Source organism: Rhipicephalus sanguineus, unplaced genomic scaffold (assembly GCF_013339695.2).
Source record: "Rhipicephalus sanguineus isolate Rsan-2018 unplaced genomic scaffold, BIME_Rsan_1.4 Seq1075, whole genome shotgun sequence".
In the NCBI taxonomy this organism is placed as follows: domain Eukaryota; kingdom Metazoa; phylum Arthropoda; class Arachnida; order Ixodida; family Ixodidae; genus Rhipicephalus; species Rhipicephalus sanguineus.
In genome coordinates this window covers 60,923-83,447 of record NW_023614279.1, presented here as the reverse complement: position 1 = coordinate 83,447, position 22,525 = coordinate 60,923, and the positions used below count along the sequence as shown (strand labels likewise).

The following is a 22,525-nucleotide window of genomic DNA, read 5'->3' as shown; positions in this document are numbered from 1 at the left end:
ACCTTGCGGAAAGCGAAGACTTCGAACACATTTGGCCTTGCCCCAACGCGAAGCTGCGCTCAGAAATCGCATTAGGCAGTATCTTAATAGTCGGTGAATTTTTTGCGTGCTTATCACTTGGCTATCTCACAGATGACAAATTTTAGTGCACATCGAACCATAATCATATATCAATCAAAATTCAATGTTTTAACACGAACGTGTTTTATACCGGGGTCCACCAAGACTTCAGTGACGTATTTCCGTCACGGAAATGAAGTCGAAAAAAATATGCACAATCAAATGGCAAAGAAATAAAGGTCCGTCAACGAGCATCGAACCCACGAACGCTCGGTCCGCAACAACAGAAGCCGGGCGCGCAATCCACTGCGCCACGGTCACAGACTCTAAAGGCTTTACAAACGCGCCTTTTATATCTACCACTCTCCCTGTCGACGGGGTGGTGTTGCCCTCTGGGAGCGGTAAAGTAATTCATCATCACTGCGGCCTACGCGATTAGCACCTGCAACGCGTTCCACGTCCCTCCCATTCGGCGCGTTTTCAATAGTTCAATTTTGTCAATGCCTTAACACACCGCGAGGTGGCCTCCTTAGCCAAGTGTCGTAAAAGCGTCGGTCTCGCTCATAGTTCTGCGACGCGCGCCTGCCTCACCTTGCTGTACACCGCGTTCCCCGCTCACGCGCTCGCTCCTAGAAAAACCGCTGTAGGGCTACCGGGGCGGCACGACGCGCTCTGCGTTTCCCTCCAGTCCGGCCGTCGTGTTCAATCACATTTGAACATGCCGCGGGATGGCGACCAAGTGCTGCGTCCAATATGCGAGGCTCTTCTGGCTACCACACCTAGTTATCTGATTACGCTTTCACCGTTAACTACTACAGCTACCACAAGGGTTTGTTTAATCATTTAGCAGGGACGTTAGTCGTCGGGATGGAGATGTACCACCAATCATCAAAGTGGGCACATCCACGTTAAACGGTGCTATAGCTGCCAGACATCAATATACATTGTGCAAACTCTGTTATATCAATGTACAGTAAACATTCAGTTACTTCTGTAAGGGCACGCTTTACTTTCGTGTTATTCCGATTCATATGACGGAGGGATCAACCATGTTTGTTTCATTACTGTCCAACTGCATAGTTCACCAGAATGTTGCTTGCACAATCTACTGCAAAGGCAAAATACACTACGAATCATTCACATAGACAAAAGTAATCATCATTTTCTGACGGTATTTTTTAATTTTCCGAAAGTCAAACATGCATGAAAAGACGTAATAACATCTCCACAAGCTCGACATTTTGCAGATTCTTTCATGAGGCATTTTACAACAATAAAGAGCAGTATTGAATGAACACATCTAATTTTTATTTTTAATTCCTGGAATACCTGGTAAGGTACAAAAGAAGAATGAAGAACTAACGAGAATCAACAACAAAGTCTTCCTTTTGTGTCGTGCAATCACTAAAGCTATCCCAAAAATGCTTCCAGAAAACAAACTCCTTAATTTTTCACATTTGTTTAACCTGGTATTTGATAAAGTTTATTCTTGGAAGTAACGGAGGAATGCGAGCAGATTGTCGAGAAAGGCGTCATTTGTTACGGGTTTGCTTCTCCCAATGTACAGCCTTCGCCCAAGCGAGGCCTTTCGCGTAATGTCATGCTCATCATTTTTTGTACGGACCTGAGCATATAGCTTCACTCACCGGCGTCAATTTGCCATTTGTGGGCTTCGTGTTACGCGCGACACGACGCCTTTTTATGAGCCTATAAAGTATAATGACTGCTTCCCTTGACGAGCAATGAAAGCTGATGCAAACGACTTCCACCGCTATCCCGACGGCGTGAAAAATCGCGTGCGCCATGGTAATGCCACCGTAAACCATTACTGTCGTCCAGGAAAATGAACCGCCACATGTAATCGGAATGCGAAGATTAAATTCTGGGTGCTAATTGTCTTTTAGAGAGAGGTATTCAAAATTTTGGGGTGCTTTTGGAAATGTAGAAAATATAAGGGCACGTATGGCAAAAAGGAGGAAATTGCACAGCAAGGAAGCGCAGCAAATAATATATATATATATATAATATATACAATGTGGAACAGTTTTGCATAGGAGAGGACAGTCAGAGCAAAATTTCATGCCTTCAATATTCAACGCATTTTAAATGCGATGCATCTTTCTGTGAACCAAAGATGCCTTAGCCCTATCTATCTATCTATCTATCTATCTATCTATCTATCTATCTATCTATCTATCTATCTATCTATCTATCTATCTATCTATCTATCTATCTATCTATCTATCTATCTATCTATCTATCTATCTATCTATCTATCTATCTATCTATCTATCTATCTATCTATCTATCTATCTATCTATCTATCTATCTATCTATCTATGTATCTATCTATCTATCTATCTATCTATCTATCTATCTATCTATCTATCTATCTATCTATCTATCTATGCACATAGTTTGGGCGCTCTCGTGGTCGTTTCTCTAACATGGCATATACCAAAAAAAAAAAAAACAATAGCGCAGATAGCACTAAGTGGCGAAAGTCTGGGACACTGCAGAGCTGGTGGGCGGCACGTTCCCGCTTTTCTTGTGAACCTTCTGTACAGAATGCTTGGGCGGTGACTCACTGCGTGCCGAATCACGATGATGATAAATTTCTGTCTATGACACACGCCGAATCTAGACCATAACAGCTCTGCTGTAAAAAGTGGCATATGTTGCATGACAAGTAACATAGGTCTATTAAGTATGTCGCAAAACAATTTCCCGCAGTCACATTTGTGGTGCGCAAGAGCCTACCACCGCCAGGCGAATGCGCTTATGTGTCACACGTGCTGGTATTTAACGCTTAGAGTCTATATCTAGCCAGGAACAAGGAAAGTAGTTATTGATATTTCATGCCCTGCCATGGTGGACTAGTGATTATGGCACTCGAGTGATGACCCGAAGGTCGCGGGATCGAATCCAGGCCGCGGCGGCTGCATTTTCGATGGAGGCGAAAATGTTTGAGGCCCGTGTACCTAGGATTTAGGAACACGTTAAAGAACCACAGGTGGTTGAAATATCCGGAGCTCTCCACTATACGGCGCCTCTCATAATTAAATCGTGGTTTTGGGACATTAAACCCCAGGTATTATCGTGATGATATCACATTGATATTTAATAAAAAACGCAATTTGCATGCATTAACAAGAGAAGGAAATACCGTTTGTTTTTAATGTCGACATCATACAGACAAATATGCTGCAACGACCCTAAGCACGCAACAATCCTGTACAGATAGTAAATAAATGCATTAGGTCAGCCGTTGTGATGATTGTCTACCGTCTTTTCTGTGCAGTGCTGGCTATCGCCAGTTATAACAGTGTAATAAACATTACTTACGTACTGCTATGACTCAACAAGCGACATGCTTGCGTTGCTCGACACCGCAGGAATAAGCTAACGCTGCATCTTCTTTGATGAGCGCGCAGTAACGTTACGCGCAGTAACGAGGTTAGCGCGCAGGAACGTTAAGTACTCTTCGATGGAACTGACGTCTGTGCTTTAACCTAACTGCCGATGTTACATCGAACCATAACATTCCATTTAAACATCATGATATAATCGACGTGGCAGAAAAGCCTTCGTTATGCCAACAATACTGAGTTTACACGAAGACGTCGATCCGCATCGCAAAGCTTGGTTGTTTCTTTTTCTTTTTTTAGAAACCTCGCTCTTTTGAAATTGACTGCCATCACTGAAGCGATGATTACATATGTACGAAAACGTGAAAGTATTTCGTAATTTACAGCGTATACATAAAATTAGAGTAAAATAATGTAATGAGAGTGGCTAAGTTTTCTACGTATGCGAACGTGTTCTACGACCGTTCGGCAATTTAGTTGGTATGATGACTTCACTCATTGGGCGTATGATGCCATCCGAGTCATCCTGAAACAAAAAAAGGAAGAAATGGGATTATAAATTTAGAAAAGGAAAAGAAATCTTCTACAAAGGAAAGCTACAGCATTTGATGCTTAAAACTTCTATAGATAATCTAATCTTGCTGTTCGTTCCTCAGTACAACTCAAGTGGAAATGTGCTGGGTGGTGTATACATATATATACAGGCGCAACAAGGTTTTTTACGTTTCTGTGGAGACCCCTATGGGAAAGAGGACATCTAGTTTTCACCATAAGCGCTCTAGAACATTGACAGCCGTAATTAGAATATTCTGCCTGTCTCAAGGGTAACACTCATCTTTTACGGCGCAAAGAAAATGTTATTACATTCAACAGCGGGAACTATGAAAAGTCACCCCTACTTTTCCTCCAACTCATTAGCCAGTGCTTCGAAGGGTAAGTCGTTCAACAAGCAAGTTTCACTTCGTTGCTTACCACAATTCGATGCTATTCTTAAGCATGATGGAGCTACCCACGTAACAACCAAGGACCATTTGGACACCCATAATATGTTATAATCTTTAGTGCGTAGATACAGGCCACATCTTTTGGACTATCATTCTCTAGATCACTGTTGAGCGTGCGGTTTTCATTTTTGCGAGCTGCTTACATAATACTATATTTTCAATATTGTTTCTCGTTAGAAACTTCCTTTTTAAGAATTGTTAAAATTTACAGGGCTGAAATGGACGGGACGTGGCGTAAAAAACACAACACAAGCGCTTACTCGGGTTTCAGTATTGCTCCAAGTACCGCATACATGCAGAAATACACATCGACTGTGCCTGTCATGACATAAGCACGTTTATAAGAAATGTTGTGAATATTCTCGGCATCGCTGCAATTTCAGTCACAATTGACTCAATTTCACGGCTCAACGTAGTATAAGCTCGATTTTTAATGGCTGAAACGGTGGTAAGATGGTACCCGGAGGCTTCACGTCACATGCTCACATCAAGACTGCTGCTGTTGCTTTGAAGAAGCTGATACTTAGGTGGCGTTCCGCGATTGACGCTTCGGCTGCACAGCAGCACTGGCCAGATGAAAAAGAACACCAGGTTCAGCAGGAACTCTCTCCGGTAGCTTATCACTCTCGTACGAAGCTTTCTGCAATATCAAAAATTTGTCATTCGATTTCCTTTAAATGCCTCCGTGAAGGCAATGCTACGCGCCCATTACACCACCCCATCACCGTATTGTTACTATATATTATGCAGGAAGAAACCCCTTTCATATATCTCTACTAATCCTCATGTGAGCTAGCTTATTGCAAGTTATGCATGATGGTACAATGTGAATATATTCAACTAGGGCATGATTTTCATTCAGTGAAGTAACAGATATCTCACAGATGTGTTCCTCTCTATTTCCAAACAAAAAAAAAACAAAAAAACGTACAATCCTGTTCTTCCGATACCAAGTAATTCCATTAGCACATAATTTCAAATACCAATTTCAATTACTCTTGTACGAAAACGACTGGCGCAGGTGCACTTACAGAGGAGGTTGAATGTACTTTGTTTTTTTTTTTCAAAAATTAAATAACAAATTCCCTTTGTTCTTGTCTGTACGAGTACGCACTCCCATGTGTATGGCATTCGGACTTTGCAAGTGTCATATATGCAAACAAATAGACAAATGAATAATTCGAAAGAACCCACGCATTGTGGGACTCTGTTTCATGCGAAGCAGTCAGCGAGTACTTTTATGCTGTGTTGAATGGCTCTGAGCCAGGGTTATGAGGTGGATCGACGTGTTTTTTAAGTGTAGTGGCGTGTGTGCACATCGTGGGCTTACCAGGAACGTCGACAACACTGGCGTTTTAAGGGTAACTATGGTGCGACGTAACGTCAGCCCTCACATTAGAGTAAATGTAAGTATTATCGCAACTAAGTAAACTTTATGTTAAAATCATCGGAATATTCAACGTAACTTTCGTTAACGTATTCCTCCAAGGTACAGCAATGCTTCGATATAGCTTGCTGAATCATAGGAACAAATGTAATATTTATTAGACTGCTATAAAAGCGGAGCCAGCACTGGAACCACAGACGTTATCTGATATGACGCCTTTATCGTAGGAGTATATATGTAGTGTTTATTGCTTTTCTGTGAAATTAGATAGCCAGCACCACAAACACAATTCACGTTGCACCGTCCATTACGCCTGCATAGCCTGCTTTTCCAAATAAGTTTAGGAACCTCGCGTGGATCTGCCGTAGAATACCTGATTGCCACGCAGAATGCTCGTGTTCGATTCCTGCTGGGATCCTAATTTTATTCTTTTCATTCGTCTGGTCAACGCTGCAGATGTCGGTTTTTCTTAACGCTCTCGCATTTAAATTACCATGACTGTCCTCGGCGTTTCTGGCTAGATATAAACTGTCAATCATGTGTGGCGCATACCCGTAAGCCGCGGCCCGTGTAAACGGGTATGTGCCACACGTGTCTGTAGGAAAGGGTCTGACGACGTACGCGACAGGATTTCACGTTATTCATGTCATGACCCGACAGTCATATTCGTTATATCCTCTTACCCTCCCATGCCAATTTCGATCTACACAAAGTTAAGGAGGCGATCATGAAGCACCCAAACGAAGGTGGCTAGATATGATAGATAGATAGATAGATAGATAGATAGATAGATAGATAGATAGATAGATAGATAGATAGATAGATAGATAGATAGATAATAGATAAGATAGATAGTAGATAGATAGATAGATAGATAGATAGATGATAGATAGATAGATAGATAGATAGATAGATAGATAGATAGAAACACTCAAAGTGCCAAAGGATAGCTAAGCAATGTTTCGCATTTAAAGCACTCATAAACTCACAGTAATGACCGACATTATTGCACAAATTAGCACGAGTCAACAAAGTATGCAAAGACGATTGGCAGAGCTTGAAATGCTATTCTTTGATATCAGCAAAAAATCCTCTCACTTTCAAACGCACTGCAACGTTAATTTGCACGACTTCATCACACCTTGCTGCGCTTCTCTTAGCAGCCGTGACGCGGAAGGTTTGTGGTTCACCCGACATCTTTATATGTGCGATTTGACAAAACACTGCCAAGCCTATTTATAGAAATTTGCACAAACCATCTTTTAAGGCAACCTGGTTGTCGATTCAGCTTTGCTATAGGCGCAAGATGTGTAGAAACGCATTTGGTTTAGTTATAAAGAAAGTAGTGTGATATGCAAATTATTTTTTTTCTGTCGTTTCATTTTACCTACATTCATAATAAAGCCGCATAATCTTATTTCCTGAATTTAATGTTCATGTGGCAGAATTATGGTCCACCGCTTCTCGGTTACGGTATAGTTCAGCAATGTGACACTGCGAGAAATTCCGAGAAACTCACTTTAGTGGAGCTACGTAAAAGATTTGCCAGTAGCGAGTTTTATAAACGAACATGTCGAAATATTTCAACGGAAGTCGGGTGGTACGAAACTGTACAGACTTTCATTTCTCATAGTTCACTTTTTCTACATAATGTACGTGACTGTGAATGTGTTCCCGTGTTATTTTACATGCCATTTCCATGCCGCCTTTACCAACGCACAAAATTCGAAAATTCTAATGTGCACACTGCTTTGCGCAGCACACCAAGCGATGTTTTACATACGTCTTAGGATGTATCGGGTAGCCTTCGTTGTCGTGCTGCACTGTATATTTTTGACAGGTCAGGCTCGTAGTATTGTTTCAAGAAGACTTTGCCGTAGATACACGAGTGTAGGCCATATTGCCCAACTCTTTCACAGCCGACCATCCCCAGGGAGGCCTTCAGAAACCCTGCAGTGCCAAAGAACATGAAAAAGAAAGAGTCATCTCACATGTTTCAGTTCGTTCATAGGCGCGAAGGGCGGGAATCGCCCAATAAGCTTAGTTTTTTTCACCAGACAGGCTTTCGGGGTTAGAATATTGCATGCCGTGTGCGGGAGAGTACAACGCGGCGTAAACTAATCAGCTGCAATAAGCGATGCCATTATTGCTCTATGTGTCGGTGCAGCGCTCGTACATTGTAAATGAAGAAGGCTTTTCCTTCATTATTTTCATTCCTTCGGAACCGCATTGTCTTTTCTGTGCTATCAAAGACCCTATAAAGTAGGATTATCATTGCAAATTGTGTTTCTCTGGATTGATGTTGATGCATGTATATAACGAGGTGCATTACACTGTCGTCATCATCATCATCGACACCATCCTCGTTCTCAGCCTATTCTATGTCCACTGCTTTACGAAGGAATCTCCCGACTATCATCAGTTGACCCCGTCCTAGCGATTTGATTCCGTTTTATGCCTGCGAACGTCTTAATTTTATCACTTCAACGAACTCTATGCCGTCCGCGGTTAGATTTCTCATCTCCTGATATCCATTCCGTTGCTCTAATAGGCCATCGAAATTGTGTGTGCTACGCATTGCGTCATCGGCCAACGTCCAATTTTTCGCCTGACTTCAACTAAAGTATCGCTAGTATCGCCTGATTGCGCAGCGCGAACAGCAAGGGCCATATGAAAGGCACGATAAGAGACAAGAAAACACCGCTGAACTGTGAACTGAAGGTTTATTCTAAAAGTTGCGAACTTTATAAACATTGGCACTCATATTTCATGAAAAAGAGCACGCAAAAATAAAGAAAAAGGAAAAAATGGCTGGGGTTTAACTTGTAGAACTAGTTATTCCGAGCAAAAGGTATGTCTGGCTCGCTTTCGCGCAAACTGTGCACCAAGGGGGCAACTGCGGTGGCTTCGAGCTTGCCACGTTTCCGCGCTTCGTAATATTCTCTATAAAGAGCTAATCTAACCTCCCGTTACCCGGTGTTTCAGCAGAAAACTGCGCCTTTGCTTGTGATTTCGTAACTTGCCATGTAGCTATATTGGATGATCGAATTCAGCCTGCCGCTTACGCCGAAGCGCGCGCGCAGATAGCACAGCCGACGCGCGACCGAGCACCGGCGAAGCCGCCGTTGAACGTTCGCTAATCAAGTGACACCGCGCAGCGATGCGCCGAGCTGCTTCGTCCGAGCTGCCCGAGAGCCAACTGAGTTCTATTCCTCTGGCTCGCTTACCGAGCAATGTGGCTCTTCTTTGTCAAGGGGTACCAGACGCACTTTGCGTTGCGTGTTGCGATGGCTCAAGGTCATCATTGACAGCATGACACAAATTTTTTGTCAACTAGAAGATTTCTGTACGAGAAATCCGTATAGATTTCTTGTAGCTTCTAGCTACCAAATAAGTGGCTCTCAATTTTTGCTTTCTTAACATTTTTCGAGAGGTAAGTTGTTATCCTCCAAGTTCAGCCACATAATTTGGTAACGGCAATGTGCAGCGATTGGGCGTCATTTTTGACCAACATATACATTGGGTAGCGCATATTCAGAATGTGTGCAGGAGAGTCGCGTGCGGATGTTACCACCCTCATTAAAGCAAGAAAATATTTCCCCCGTGAAATACTCAAATCTCTATACTATGCGTTTTGTCATAGCCATATCAGTTATTGTATAGAATCATGGGGCGTAACTTACAAAACATACCTACAATCCTTTACAAAATTACAGAAAAGGGCATTGAAAATAATTAATCCTAACAGTAACAATGATATAATTCACGACATTTTCCAGACACAGCAAGTGTTATCGCTTAAGGCTCTGTGTAATTATAAGATTTCATTTCAGTTAATAGCATTATGAGCACTAACTTTCCTATTCCTCGTAATGTGTTCTGTTTTCCGACGCGCAGTACGAGACATGCTCTAAAAGGCAATCTGAATTTACCAAAATGTTATAATGTATACGGTGAAAGAGTGATCGAATTTAGTGGAACAAAAATCTGGAATGTCCTACCTTTGGAGGTTAAAACCGCACGTAATTTAAGCAGTGTAGTAAATTCTTTTTTCTTGCGAACCAGGACCTTTAACATATCTGCAATAACTATTCGGGTGCACTTGTGAAAACCATTGTTCGTTTTGTTTGTCTGTTAGATATGTAATTGTATACCTAACTGTAATAATGCACTGACCTGAATGTTTTATTATTAACACTGGACCGGATACTAGCCTTTCCTGGCTATCGGTCCAGATATCTGTATAAGCATGAATGTAAGAAAAAATGAAAAATAAAAGCACTTGACTTGAAATGAGTTCGGAATCGCTGTACACCTCCTACATGCAGAAACGCCCCTCACCCTCACTTCTACAGCGCCGCACCGTGCTAACCTTACGGGTTGTACAGTAAGGCGTCAACTTGAAATATAAGTCATCATTGGCTACTCATCTTGGAGCTCCCCACGTTAATTGAATAAATGTGCTTTCTCATCTTAATACCTTCAAGAGTTTCACAGTTCCAACTGTTATGCTTCTATATAATGGTGGTTGTGATGTTTAGGTATTAGCAGTACGTTATACACACAAGCAGTGTCGGTAGTTTCATGGGAACATGTGCAAGCGGAATGCTACAGCTTACCCCGGCAAGGCTGATGAGGAGGCAGTATATAATGAACTGCACGGCGCGGTCACGGGATGTCCGGTCGTCACTGGAGCGTGTCGTGCGGCTCTTGTAGAGGCCCGCCTTGAGGGCGTCCAACTCGGTGATGAGGTGGCACGACAGGCTCTCATTCCCACACTTCGTGAAGATGCAAAGCGTGATATGAATGTACGAGCCAATCAAAGAGAAATAAAATACGGCGAAAATTACACAGGAAGAAAATGCACGAAATACAATGGATGTACTGTCGCTATGGAAATAAATGCGAACAACGGAACGCGTGGCTGTCGGCACAGTCAGCGCAGCCTAGCGTCAATCCGCTATAGTCCGAGAGTGCGTGTCCAACTCCGCGATATGCTTTGGCTGTCGGTGGCCGAATCTTTGCTTTCAGTCGGCGCAACCGGTGCGCTGGAATCTTTTTTTGTTCGGCTGGCGCTATCGCACCGCGTGTGTGTTCTGATGTCAGCCATGAGTTGCAGGTGATAAGCTTTCCTTGTGGCATGGCTCCTCGCCTATTGCCCCACGCACGCACCGCGTAATGTAGACGACGGAGAGCTGAGTCAGCGACAATTCTGCTCTCACTAAAACGGTTGTTCTCTTATGCGCGTAATCGTCGTTACGGCGTGAAAGCTTGCCGCGTTGAGCTTGCTGGGCAAGGAAAGCTTATCTGTCATTCGTGTCTCTAGCGGCCATTGTCGTCTGCATCGGCTGACTATTAATTATGGCGCGCACAGGCGCACGTGCATGCGCACGCTCCTCGTTCCTCGTGCTGCGGGCTGCGAGGAAAAGAAAACGAAGAATAAAGAATAGTCTTCTTCTGCTCCTGCCATCGGTCTGAACGGTTCCCTGGTTTTTACGCTCGCCGCCACACGCATTGTTATAGTGGACCTAACCTCAGTCGCTATAACGTGGTGACACGGACGTTATCGCAGGGCGAGCACTACATCATGGACGGGACCACAAGCGACAGACCGACGATCGGCGCAGAGGGCATCGCCACGGTGCAGATTCACCTGCCGTCGTTTTGGCCCCAGAATCCTGCAGCCTGGTTCACGCACGTGGAGGCCATCTTTGCCCTTCGGCGCATTACCTCGCAACAAGCGAAGTATTGCCACGCTGTCTCCGCGCTCTCAACGGAAGTGGTTGCAGAGTTTCACGACCTTGTGTGCACGCCCCATGAAACCCACCTTATGACCACTTTAAAACGACGGTGCTGCAACGCAAGTCTGTGTCTGTGCGCAGGCGTCTCCAGCAGCTTCTCAACGAAGAGGAGCTCGGCGACCGGCGACCGTCAGAACTGCTACGTCGCATGCAGCAGCTTCTCAGTGGCTGTAAGTTGGATGTAAACAGCCCGCTGCTGCGAGAACTGTTTTTCCAGCGCCTGCCACAGAATGTAGTCCTTGCCTTGGCTACCGCACCTGACGACCTGCCCCTCGACAAGCTGGCGGAGCAGGCCGATCGCGTCGCTGACTATGCAGTAGGAGGTACTGTGGCTACTGCATCTAGCGTTCCGTTGTCGCAACTCGAGGACCGGCAGTCTCGCCTGGAGCAACTGATCGACGACCTCGCCGAGACTGTTAATGCCCTACGGCCACCGTCTCACCCCCGTCGACGAGACCGCGATTACCGTCCCAGATTGTCTCCAAGGTCTAGCTCCCTGTTCCGGTCCTCGTCGACCGCGTCTACTGCTGGTATCACAGCAACTTCGGTGCCAGCGCGCGTCAGTGGTCGTCCTCCTTGCAGCTGGCAGGGAACGTACCGCAGAGCCACTGATGGCGGCCAGTGACTCTTGCCATACGACAAGCCGCCTGTTCTACGTCACTGACAGGATTGCCGGACATCGATTTCTCGTGGACACAGGTGCAGAGGTCAGTGTCGTTCCTGCCACACGACTCGACCGGCAGCGCTCTCCGCAGACTGCTCCCCTTCAAGCAGCCAACAACTCTGCCATCAATACATATGGTCAGCGCTCTCTCACCATCGATTTGGGTCTCCGACGCACCTTCCGATGGGTATTCGTTGTTGCAGATGTACGCATGGCCATATTGGGTGCTGATTTTCTGACCCACTTCGCCCTCAGCGTTGACCTCCGGGCACGTCGACTCGTCGACACAACGACCAGGATGTCCATACAAGGCATCCTCGCACCTCCAACATATACCACTGGAACGGCGCCACAGATACCGGCATCTATGTTCGCCTCAATTCTAGCAGACTTTCCAGCCATCACGAAGCCTTCCAACCTTGAGCTGCCTGTACGTCACAACGTCACGCATCATGTTGTCACTACTGGCCCTCCAGTATTTTGCCGACCCAGGCGCCTCGCTGGGGACCGCCTTGCCATCGCGAAAAGAGAATTCGACCACATGCTGCAACTGGGCATCATCCGCCCTTCGTCGAGCAGTTGGTCGTCAGCTCTCCACATGGTCCCAAAGCGTGATCCAGGGGATTGGCGCCCCTGTGGTGACTATCGAGCCCTCAACGCGCGCACCATACCTGATCGCTATCCCCTCCCTCACATTCACGACTTCTCTGCCAACCTCGCGGGAGCGGTGATATTCAGCAAAATAGACTTGGTAAAGGCCTACCACCAGATTCCGGTCGAGCCAGCGGACATCCCGAAGACTGCAATTGTGACACCATTCGGACTTTTCGAGTATGTTCGCATGCCGTTCGGATTGCGAAACGCTGCTCAGACGTTCCAGAGGTTTATAAACGAAGTAACTCGTGGACTTCCCTTCGTATTTGCATATCTCGACGACCTCCTGGTGGCTAGTGTTTCCCCCGAACAGCATTGCACCCATTGCGTCTGCTATTTTCTCGACTCCAGGAACATGGCCTCCTCATCAACCCCGCAAAGTGTGTCTTTGGTGTCGACGATATTGAGTTCCTCGGACACCGTGTGACAAAAGAGGGAATCAGGCCGTTGGACAAGAAAGTTCAAGCCTTGCGCGACTTCCCTCGCCCAACATCACTCCGAAAGCTCCGCGAGTTCCTTGGGTTGCTCAACTTCCACCGCCGTTTTCTTCCCAACATTGCCCGCATTATCATACCGCTCACGGATCTCCTCAAGACCACCAAAGCTCCGTCCTCCCCACTGACTTGGACGTCTGACGCGAAGCTTCCTTCTATGCTGCCAAGAACGCATTGGCGGACGCTACACTGCTGGTACATCCTCTGCACGTTGCACCAATGCGCCTTATCACCGATGCTTCTAGTGCGGCTGTCGGCGCAGTTTTACAGCAGTGGCAGCGCAACTCTTGGTATCCACTCGGTTTTTTCTCTCAGAAACTGAAACCGGCAGAAACGCGTTACAGCACGTTTGGTCGTGAGCTACTGGCCGTATATCTGGGCATTCGACATTTCCGACATCTGTTGGAAGGCTCAAGCTTTCACGTCCTTACGGACCACAAGCCTTTGACATTCGCTTTTCGCGGTAACCCCGATACTTATACCGCACGAGAAATACGGCACCTCAACTTTATTTCCGAATTCACTGTGGACGTCCGGTACATTGAAGGCCCAGTCAATGCGGCTGCAGATGCCCTCTCCCGTATCGACGCGATATCGGCACCCACACTTGACTTCGAAGAAATCGCCACGGCGCAACTTACAGACGTCGAACTTCGAGACATCCGCTCATCCACCACATCACTGGTTGTCCGACGTTCCCCTCCCATTTTCTTCCGGCACCATCACTTGCGACGTGTCACGGGGTCGAACACGTCCGTTTGTCCCACTCCGACTCCGCCGTCACATATTCAACAAGCTTCACGGCACAAGCCATCCAGGAGTTCGTGCTACGCAACGTCTCATTACGACCCGCTTTGTGTGGCCGAGTGTGAACTCCGACGTGCGCCGTTGGGCGCGTGAATGCGTGCACTGTCAACGCTCCAAAACGACACGACATACGAAATCACCAATTCACTCATTTCGCCCACCCGATGCTCGGTTTGATCATGTCCACATCGACATCGTTGGACCACTTCCGCCATCCAGAGGTGCTCGCTACATTCTCACCTGTGTGGACCGTTACACCCGTTGGCCTGAAGCGTTTCCTCTCACCGACATAACAGCACTTACCGTGGCTTCAGCGTTTGTCAGTGGCTGGATCTCTCGTTTCGGATGTCCCAGCGTTGTGACCACCGATCGCGGCCGACAGTTCGAATGCGATCTCTTCCGCAAACTCACAGACCTGCTTGGCGTTCGTCATATCCATACGACCGCCTACCACCCATCAGCAAATGGAATGGTTGAACGCCTTCATCGTCAACTTAAAGCCGCCTTGATGGCTCGCCAGGCTCGTTCGTCTTGGGCTGAAGATCTTCCTCTCGTCCTGCTTGGCATCCGCTCGTCTTTCAAGGAAGACCTCGGCTGCACAACGGCGGAGTTGGTCTACGGTACAACGTTGCGTATGCCTGGTGAATTTTTCGCGTCAGCTAGTGTCGCTACGCCCGATCCAGACAGTTACGCTCAACAGCTTCGCTTCCTATTTTCTCGCCTGCGTCCTTGCCCTAGTCGGGATGCATCATCGACTGACGTTTTTGTCAGCAAGGACATGGCTACAGCGAGCCACGTTTTCGTCCGGCGTGAAGGAATTCGACCATCCCTTACGCCTCCCTACGACGGCCCGTTCAAGGTGCTCAGCCGGACAGAAAAAACTGTTACCATCGAGCTCAACGGGCGGGAAGAAGTCGTCGCTCTGGACAGAGTCAAACCCGCCTACTTAGCAACCGCCCCGCCATTATGCGCTTTCGACCACTAAGCCGCCCCTGCAACCAAGGATTCGCCCGGCCCTCTGACATCAAAGACATTTTCTTTGACGCCAGCGCTTCACCCCCCTTTCTCTTAAAGGGAGGGGGAGCCCTCTAGCGGCCATCGTCGTCTGCATCGGCTGACTATTAATTATGGCGCGCACAGGCGCATGTGCATGCGCACGCTCCTCGTTCCTCGTGCTGCGGGCTGCGAGGAAAAGAAAACGAAAATAAAGAATAGTCTTCTGCTCCTGCCATCGGTCTGAACGGTTCCCTGGTTTTTACGCTCGCCGCCACACGCATTGTTATAGTGGACCTAACCTCAGTCCTATAGTGTCTGACACTCGGAACACGCACGCGGTGCGATAGCGTGCGTGTAGTCCCCGTCTTTGTGCGCTGTAGCCTTTAAGATGCAATGCCAACTAGCCCACCAAGTCATACTTGCGAGCGATAGCGCCAGCCGAAAGAACATTCTAGCGCTACGGTGTTGCCGACAGAAAGCACAAATTCGCCCACCGACAGCCAGGGGGGGGGGGGGGATCGGAGATCTCTGTTCGTTCCGCGTTCGTTCTGGTAGTTTACGTCACAAAAGTGGATGGTCCGCAGCTCTCTTCCGCCGAGAGGATGAGGACAGCCAATTGTCAAGCGGTGAGCGGCGAGCTTTCCGGAAGTAGACGCGCATCGTTTGTCCTCGGCAAGGGGACCGTATATTTCAAAACGAAGTGTTTCTCGCCTTCTAATAAATACAGTTGTTATACGAAAAGATATTGTGTTTCTTTCCAAGCTCAAACATTTTCTCAAACAGCAATAGGTTTGAGCGCTGATACTTATTGGTGTTAGTTTTTCTAACCTGCTCGCTATGTGAAGTCGCGCACGCGAAAAAAAAAAATCACAGCATATCCACGGAGTGAATGATGAGTGGGCGAAGCTGCGGAGGTTCATCAGTAAACCGTGAATCTTCCGTGAATTCTGCCCAGTACATCATCACCGACGTGAGATCGGGCGCGTTTATACTAAAGGTTCGATGAGTTATCACGACTTGCAGCTCACTTTAATTTTACATGTACGCTGTGAATTTTCATTGTTTAGAAAACCATTGCTTTAGAAAACATCTGCGTCTTTCGTTAAGCAGCTGGCGTCTTTTCGTTTTGCTTAGAAACATCTGGCGTTCTTTCGTTTTGCTTTTACAAAACATCTGGCGTCTTTCGTTGGTTTATTTCATCAATCAACGGTTTTGAACAAATTTTTATTTATTCACGCACAGGAGAAATCTCACCAGGCACTACCTTGGAGGTAAACAATGGCTGCTAATGGGAATGAGAGACAGAAGAAGTCGGCTTTTAGCTAACACTTACACTTCTACTTCTACTAACGTTCCCTACTGGAACATGCCAATGGCTGATAATGGGAATGAGAAACAGAAGAATTCGGCTTTTAGTTAACGCGCACGCTGCGAATTTTTTATTGTTCACAACGCACAGGAAAAATCTCCCACCGGCACCACCTTGGAGGTCAAAGCGTAAGACTGGTTACGCACTACGACTACTACGACTACGACTACGAGGGACGAAACGGGTGCCGCCTTAAGGAGCTTCGCCCCTGAAATCTCCCACCGGCACCACCTTGGAGGTCAAAGCGTAAGACTGGTTACGCACTACGACTACTACGACTACGACTACGAGGGACGAACGGGTCCGCCTTAAGGAGCTTCGCCCCTAAAAGAGAAAAGTAGCGCTTGGCGCAGTTTTCAAGATGTCGTCCCACCGGAATGTCTGGCTTGGCTCCCGGGTGTCGAATCGTCAAAAGGAGCTTCTGCTGGCTTTTAAAAAAGAGCAACCACAGATACCTACGCCGTCGTGCCCACTGGGGCCGTCTTTCACGAGTGAGGACCGGGACGACACGTGGCAGTAGCAGGTAGCGCTTTTGAACTAAGAAGTCCCTGCGCGTAAGACCACAGCCCAGTGGCAGGCCCGTTCATTTTGTTCCCACTGTTCGTTCGAGAACAGAAAGCGACGCCGCACTCGTTCATGTCTTCAAACGCATCTCGCACCTCCAACCGCAAGAAAAGCACACGTCGCTAGCGCCATTTTCTCAAAATCAGCTGTTGCGGCAGCCGCAGCCGCCGCTCATGCCGTGAGAATCCGTTTGTTCGCTCGAGAGAACGCGTGCGAATGGTCTCGCGCTCCGTTCGGTTGTAGCAGACGACAGGCTCGTTATGACGCGGTATGACGTCACCAAAAAATAAAAGATCAAGCAAAAAGAAAAAATGGCTACGCCCCTCGAGACGTGGTTTTTTCCGGCTTCGGCCAATCGCGTACGCCGCCAGAATGGGTACAGAACGAACGGCGCAGAAGAGAGACCTCCGATCACCCCACTCGTTATGCCGCGATATGACGTCACCAGACAAGAAAAGATCAAGCAAAAAAAGAAATGGCGACACCCCCGGCCTTGAGTGGCATCTCCCGCTTCAGCCAATCAGCGCGCTTGTTCTTCGCCAGGAGAACGAACAAGCGGAACGAACAGATCTCCGATCGCCCCCCAAAGCATTCGGAGTTGGATGCGCGCTCTCAAATTGGCGGGTCGACGCTAGGTTGCGCTGCCTTTGCGAAAAGCCACGCATTCCACTGTTCGCATTTCTTCCCATAGCGACAGTACATTTTGCCCTTGAAGTCCAGCCTATGCACGGCTTTCTGCCTTCTAAAAATGTGTAACTGATATTTGTTGGAATATAACACTCCACTAGTACATAGAACAAGCGATAAACAGATCTACGGATCTCCGTTTGAGGTAAAGACAGCGCCGAAACAACGACGATAATGAAGTACCTTAACATTTCTTGTTTAACACGATTATGAAAAAACTGAAATTACTGCACCGCCGTACACGCCCAGTTATCGAATTCACGGCCGTTAATAGCACAAACTTCTTGTCTTTGTCGGTCGGCAGAGAAAACAAATAGCCCAGTCCAAATGCTTGTGCCAATTACTCTTCGAGCGTACATTTTGATGCCGAACGTGTACTCTTGAGTCGACGAATCTGTGGACTTCGAGAGCGCCGCGTCAACCTGATGGAAGCATATGAAAGGCAGGATACGCCACCGATCACAGTGGTTATTCGAGTAGTCATTAGCCATCGAATAACCACTGGCAAAGACATTAGCCATCATTTCAGGAATACACAGCGCAGATGGCCAGTGCAAATCACTCTTAATGAGATATAATCAGTTCTGCAACTGCAATTATTAACGGCCGGGGTAGCTTCGTGGCTAAGGTATTTCGCTGTTAGCTCGCGGACGTGGGTTTGATTGCCGAAAGAGGAAGTCGCATTTCAATGGGGTGAAATGCAAAAACACCTGTGTACTTAGATTTAGGTACGCATAAGGTATTCCTAATGCCGAAATTTAATCCAGAGCTCTCACCTACCACGCGCCTCATAATTGTACCATGGTTTGTATTTTTCGCACGTAATTCAAGAACGTTCTTCATAACTATACGTTGGAGGTGGACTTAGAATCGTTATTATATTTAAACACACTGCTATTTCTAAAAGCAAGAAATGAAACAGCAACATATTATGTACAACTCTCTCAATCACACTAGTTCCAACGGAACTTCGCAATTTACGATGATTGCGAGTCAGGGTGGTTCTAAGCCGCGCTGTTGGTCTGTGTCTATAATGGTGATGAAAGAGAGACGCTGGCACGAGTAATAAAAGGCAGCGCATTGACTTGTTGCACTCGCCCAATCATCTGCACTCTTTCGCCATCAGCGTAGATAGTGTTTCACAGACTGACTGTCAAATGATCCAGGCACTCACGCTGCATTCGCAAGAGAGATAGCAGATGCACTGTTTGCCAGGCCTTAGGATCACCGACCGTGACGCAATCATTCCATACTCGGAATCGTGGAGTTCCACTGTAAAATCCAAACAAAAAAATTGCACTTGAATGATATTGAGAGTGAAAGATTACTCAGCGCATTTGCTTTTATCGGATTCAAAGTGGTACAATATTGGTTCGAAGGTGGATGTAATGTCCTACTTTGTGAGCTGTAATTTTTTTTTCATATATCGGCACGTTTTTTTTTTTAACATTGATGACCCATAGAATAATCACAGATGATATGAACAGACCTCGCGAAGCAAATACACAACGGACCTCTTTATGGCACTGCATTACGAAGAAGGAACCGTCGCTCTATATTGAGGTCATTCGTACTGAAAGCTATGAAGACAGAAGCAGACGCGTTGGGATGCGTACCCAGGTCAGATTTAAATAAAAAAGAAAGACTGATACTGAAAGTATCTTATGATTCCCGCCTCAGCTGGGCTTGAGGCAAGAATTTACGAAGCCGTGTGCCCGCTGACACTTAAATTCTGCATATTGCGAGAAAAAAAATAAAAGCGAGCCCTTCCTCTCTCAGGAAAATGGGGCATGGGAATCTTTGCGTGTGCTGTCTGGTGCACAGACTTCTTTCATTCATTATTTTCTATTTCTTTTGTTGCTCCTCCCTTCCGTTCATTCTGTCTTACTTTCGTTCTTTTATACATAACTTGCACGGGACGTTATGGACATACACGACGGCTCCAACATAGCGGATTAGATGGCGTCAAAGCAGTACAATCACGAGGCGATTAACCTGCTTGGGTGCGATAACGTCGGTGGAACGTTATTGGGCCTCTGTCTGTGAACAACGAAGGAACCAGCATGTGATGTACTGATAATACTAACGTGACATCACAAAGTCTACGTCCTACCGTGTTGGTGCTCCAACGTGGCTGTGCCAGTGACATCAGTGCAAGCCAAGCATTGCGCAAGGCTGCAGGCAACAACTACGGTCATGCATGAAAGAATGAAAGGCATCAATGAAAGGCAACGATGAACAGTTGGAACGTGAAACAACGAATGACCTCGATAAAAGATATGATGATCATTACAAATGGCTGATCGCCGAGAAGCCCACCATTGAGAGAGCATCAATTATTGGACAACGACGCATAGAAATACTCATGTGAGCGGCACACATTCGAGGGCCTCAGTGGTGTATACCCGCATTTCTGTATACACTCGCTGCCGGGGTTTTTCGCGAACTGTGCTGCCACTGTTATACCACTGGAAACTGTTACCGATAAGGTTCGCTCGAAAATCATACTGGGGAGCAAAAAAAAAAAAAATGAACGAGCGAGCACGACAAGTTCCGAACAGATTTCCGCGCCGCAACTCCTCCACTCTTCGAAAGTGCTTTTTGAGTCTGTGAAATCAGAGTAACCTAATTATGCTGGCAATTGATGGCACAAATAAAAAGCTTAGGACAAGCTTCTAATTCATTTTTGTAATCAAGTTTTGTAATCAAGATTTGTAATCATTTGCAATGAATGTAACTGATTCTGTGCTTTATACAGATGATGCGAATACACTGCTAGATTTATTCAAAAGCACTAAAGCCTTGTAAATTCATAGTGCCGTGCTATAATTTCTAAGTTGTAGCATAGGTCATTGCTGCCGATATCATGTTTGCTTGTCCAAGTTTCTTTTTTTTTTACGGAAATGGATGGCCTTAGCCGAGGGACGTACTGTCTTTAGCTTTGTTTTATTGCATTTATGTTATACATGAACCGAAATAAATCTCTCTATTTAGCATTCGATCGTAGCCCTATATTCGACAGAACTGAAAATTTTATGCAGGCCCGGTGAATTCGAATTTAATATCCATAAATAAGTGAGCTGCCATGGTTCATCTTCAGGAAACCTTGTCGCGTATGGTTTAGTGACGTTTAGATAATAAAGCTGTAACGGTATCACATGAAACGCGATGCAATATTTGTCGAAGTGAGGATTGCCAGTAACAGAAGCAAACTGTACATGTGGTGTTTTAGCTTTGCACGTGATACGTCATGCATAAAACCAGCCTGGGCAAATAAAGGCCTAGTATCAACCGAAATCACATTACACGCTGATACAACAAGTCGCAGACGTACGACTGAAGACATGAGCAGTTCTGCGCATAATAAATATTAGTCATGCCTAATTGCGTAAAATCCTTTGTTGAGCCTCAATATATTTTACCAGCTGTCGAAAAAGACACAAACACTCTTAAATGTGGCATTACAGGCAAAAATAAAAAAGAGGTTTAAAAAGTTCAACCCTTCCCAAAGTAGGTACTGCACAAGCGGACCATATGCTATATCTTTGTGAAATATAGAAATTTCTACATTGCAAATAGCACAAACCATGCGTTACTTCAATGTATTCATTAGAATTACTGTATAAATTACCAGAGTTCAACGCAGAATCGGGATTTGAATAACTGGCATTTGAAATCGCGAACCGATGATGTAGTATCTGTCCGGTTAATTCTGATGAGAGGAGACGATAATAGACTATGTGAATCAGGTAACAGCAAGATACGTCCCGAAGCAACATAGCCATTAATAATACCATACTTAATAATCGTGCAGCTGTGTTATAAATGTTGTATATATGCAAAGCGGGCCCGTGATTCTGCAACTAGAAGCCGTTATCGCGGCTATCTTGAATGGATCACCTGAAAGGACGGAATTTTCAGCACGCATCAGCAGATAGCGTACCGATAACTGTCCTAGGCATGCTACGGGACTTCATAGGTACATTTATATGCTTCGTCAATGACCCGTTGACCTCAGGCACAGCTGTGCCGATTGTGCAAAAGAACGTTTTAAAGTACATCATGATAAGCTATTTTGGCTATCAGAGCATGATTACTATCATAATGCTTAATATATATGACACATACAGTGTAAAAGCATGCCTACCCGTGCATTTGAGGTCGTCGCGTATGTCGAGAGCACCAAAGTGCACCGACGTCAGGAGCAGCAGAGTTCGCCGCGGCGTTACAAGCGCCGAATCGGTATCGCTGTTGGCGACACCGTGGCTGCACTGGGTAACCTGCACGCTGAAGATGGTGGTCAACTCGCCTAGGTTGGTCACCTCGATGCGGACCAGGGAGGCGGAGTCGCTGCTTTGAGCCGACACAACGTTGATTCGGCCTTTCGTGCTAATCATGGAAAGCAACCGCACGGAACAATTTCTTGCACTTCAGATCTTCTGTTGCTTATTGAATGGGCTAAGCATGTGAAGCGCTACCGGTAGCTGTTCGAAAAAAAATGTAAGCCACTCTCTCTCTCTCTCTAAAAAAAAAAGACACGACTATACACACCTGATAAAGCGCCAACAAATCTCGATTTGATCCAGGGGTATCCGTCATATTGCGCCCTCTACGAGCGTATACATTCCATCTATATATTAAAAGCACAGTACAAAGTTAATTCCTCTTCA

General features: G+C 46.1%; 1 pseudogene; it reads right to left on the bottom strand.

The window, feature by feature from the left end:
- Positions 1-4,906: 4,906 nt before the first annotated feature.
- On the bottom strand, positions 4,907-22,239 carry LOC119376058 (uncharacterized; annotated as a pseudogene).
- Positions 22,240-22,525: the final 286 nt, after the last annotated feature.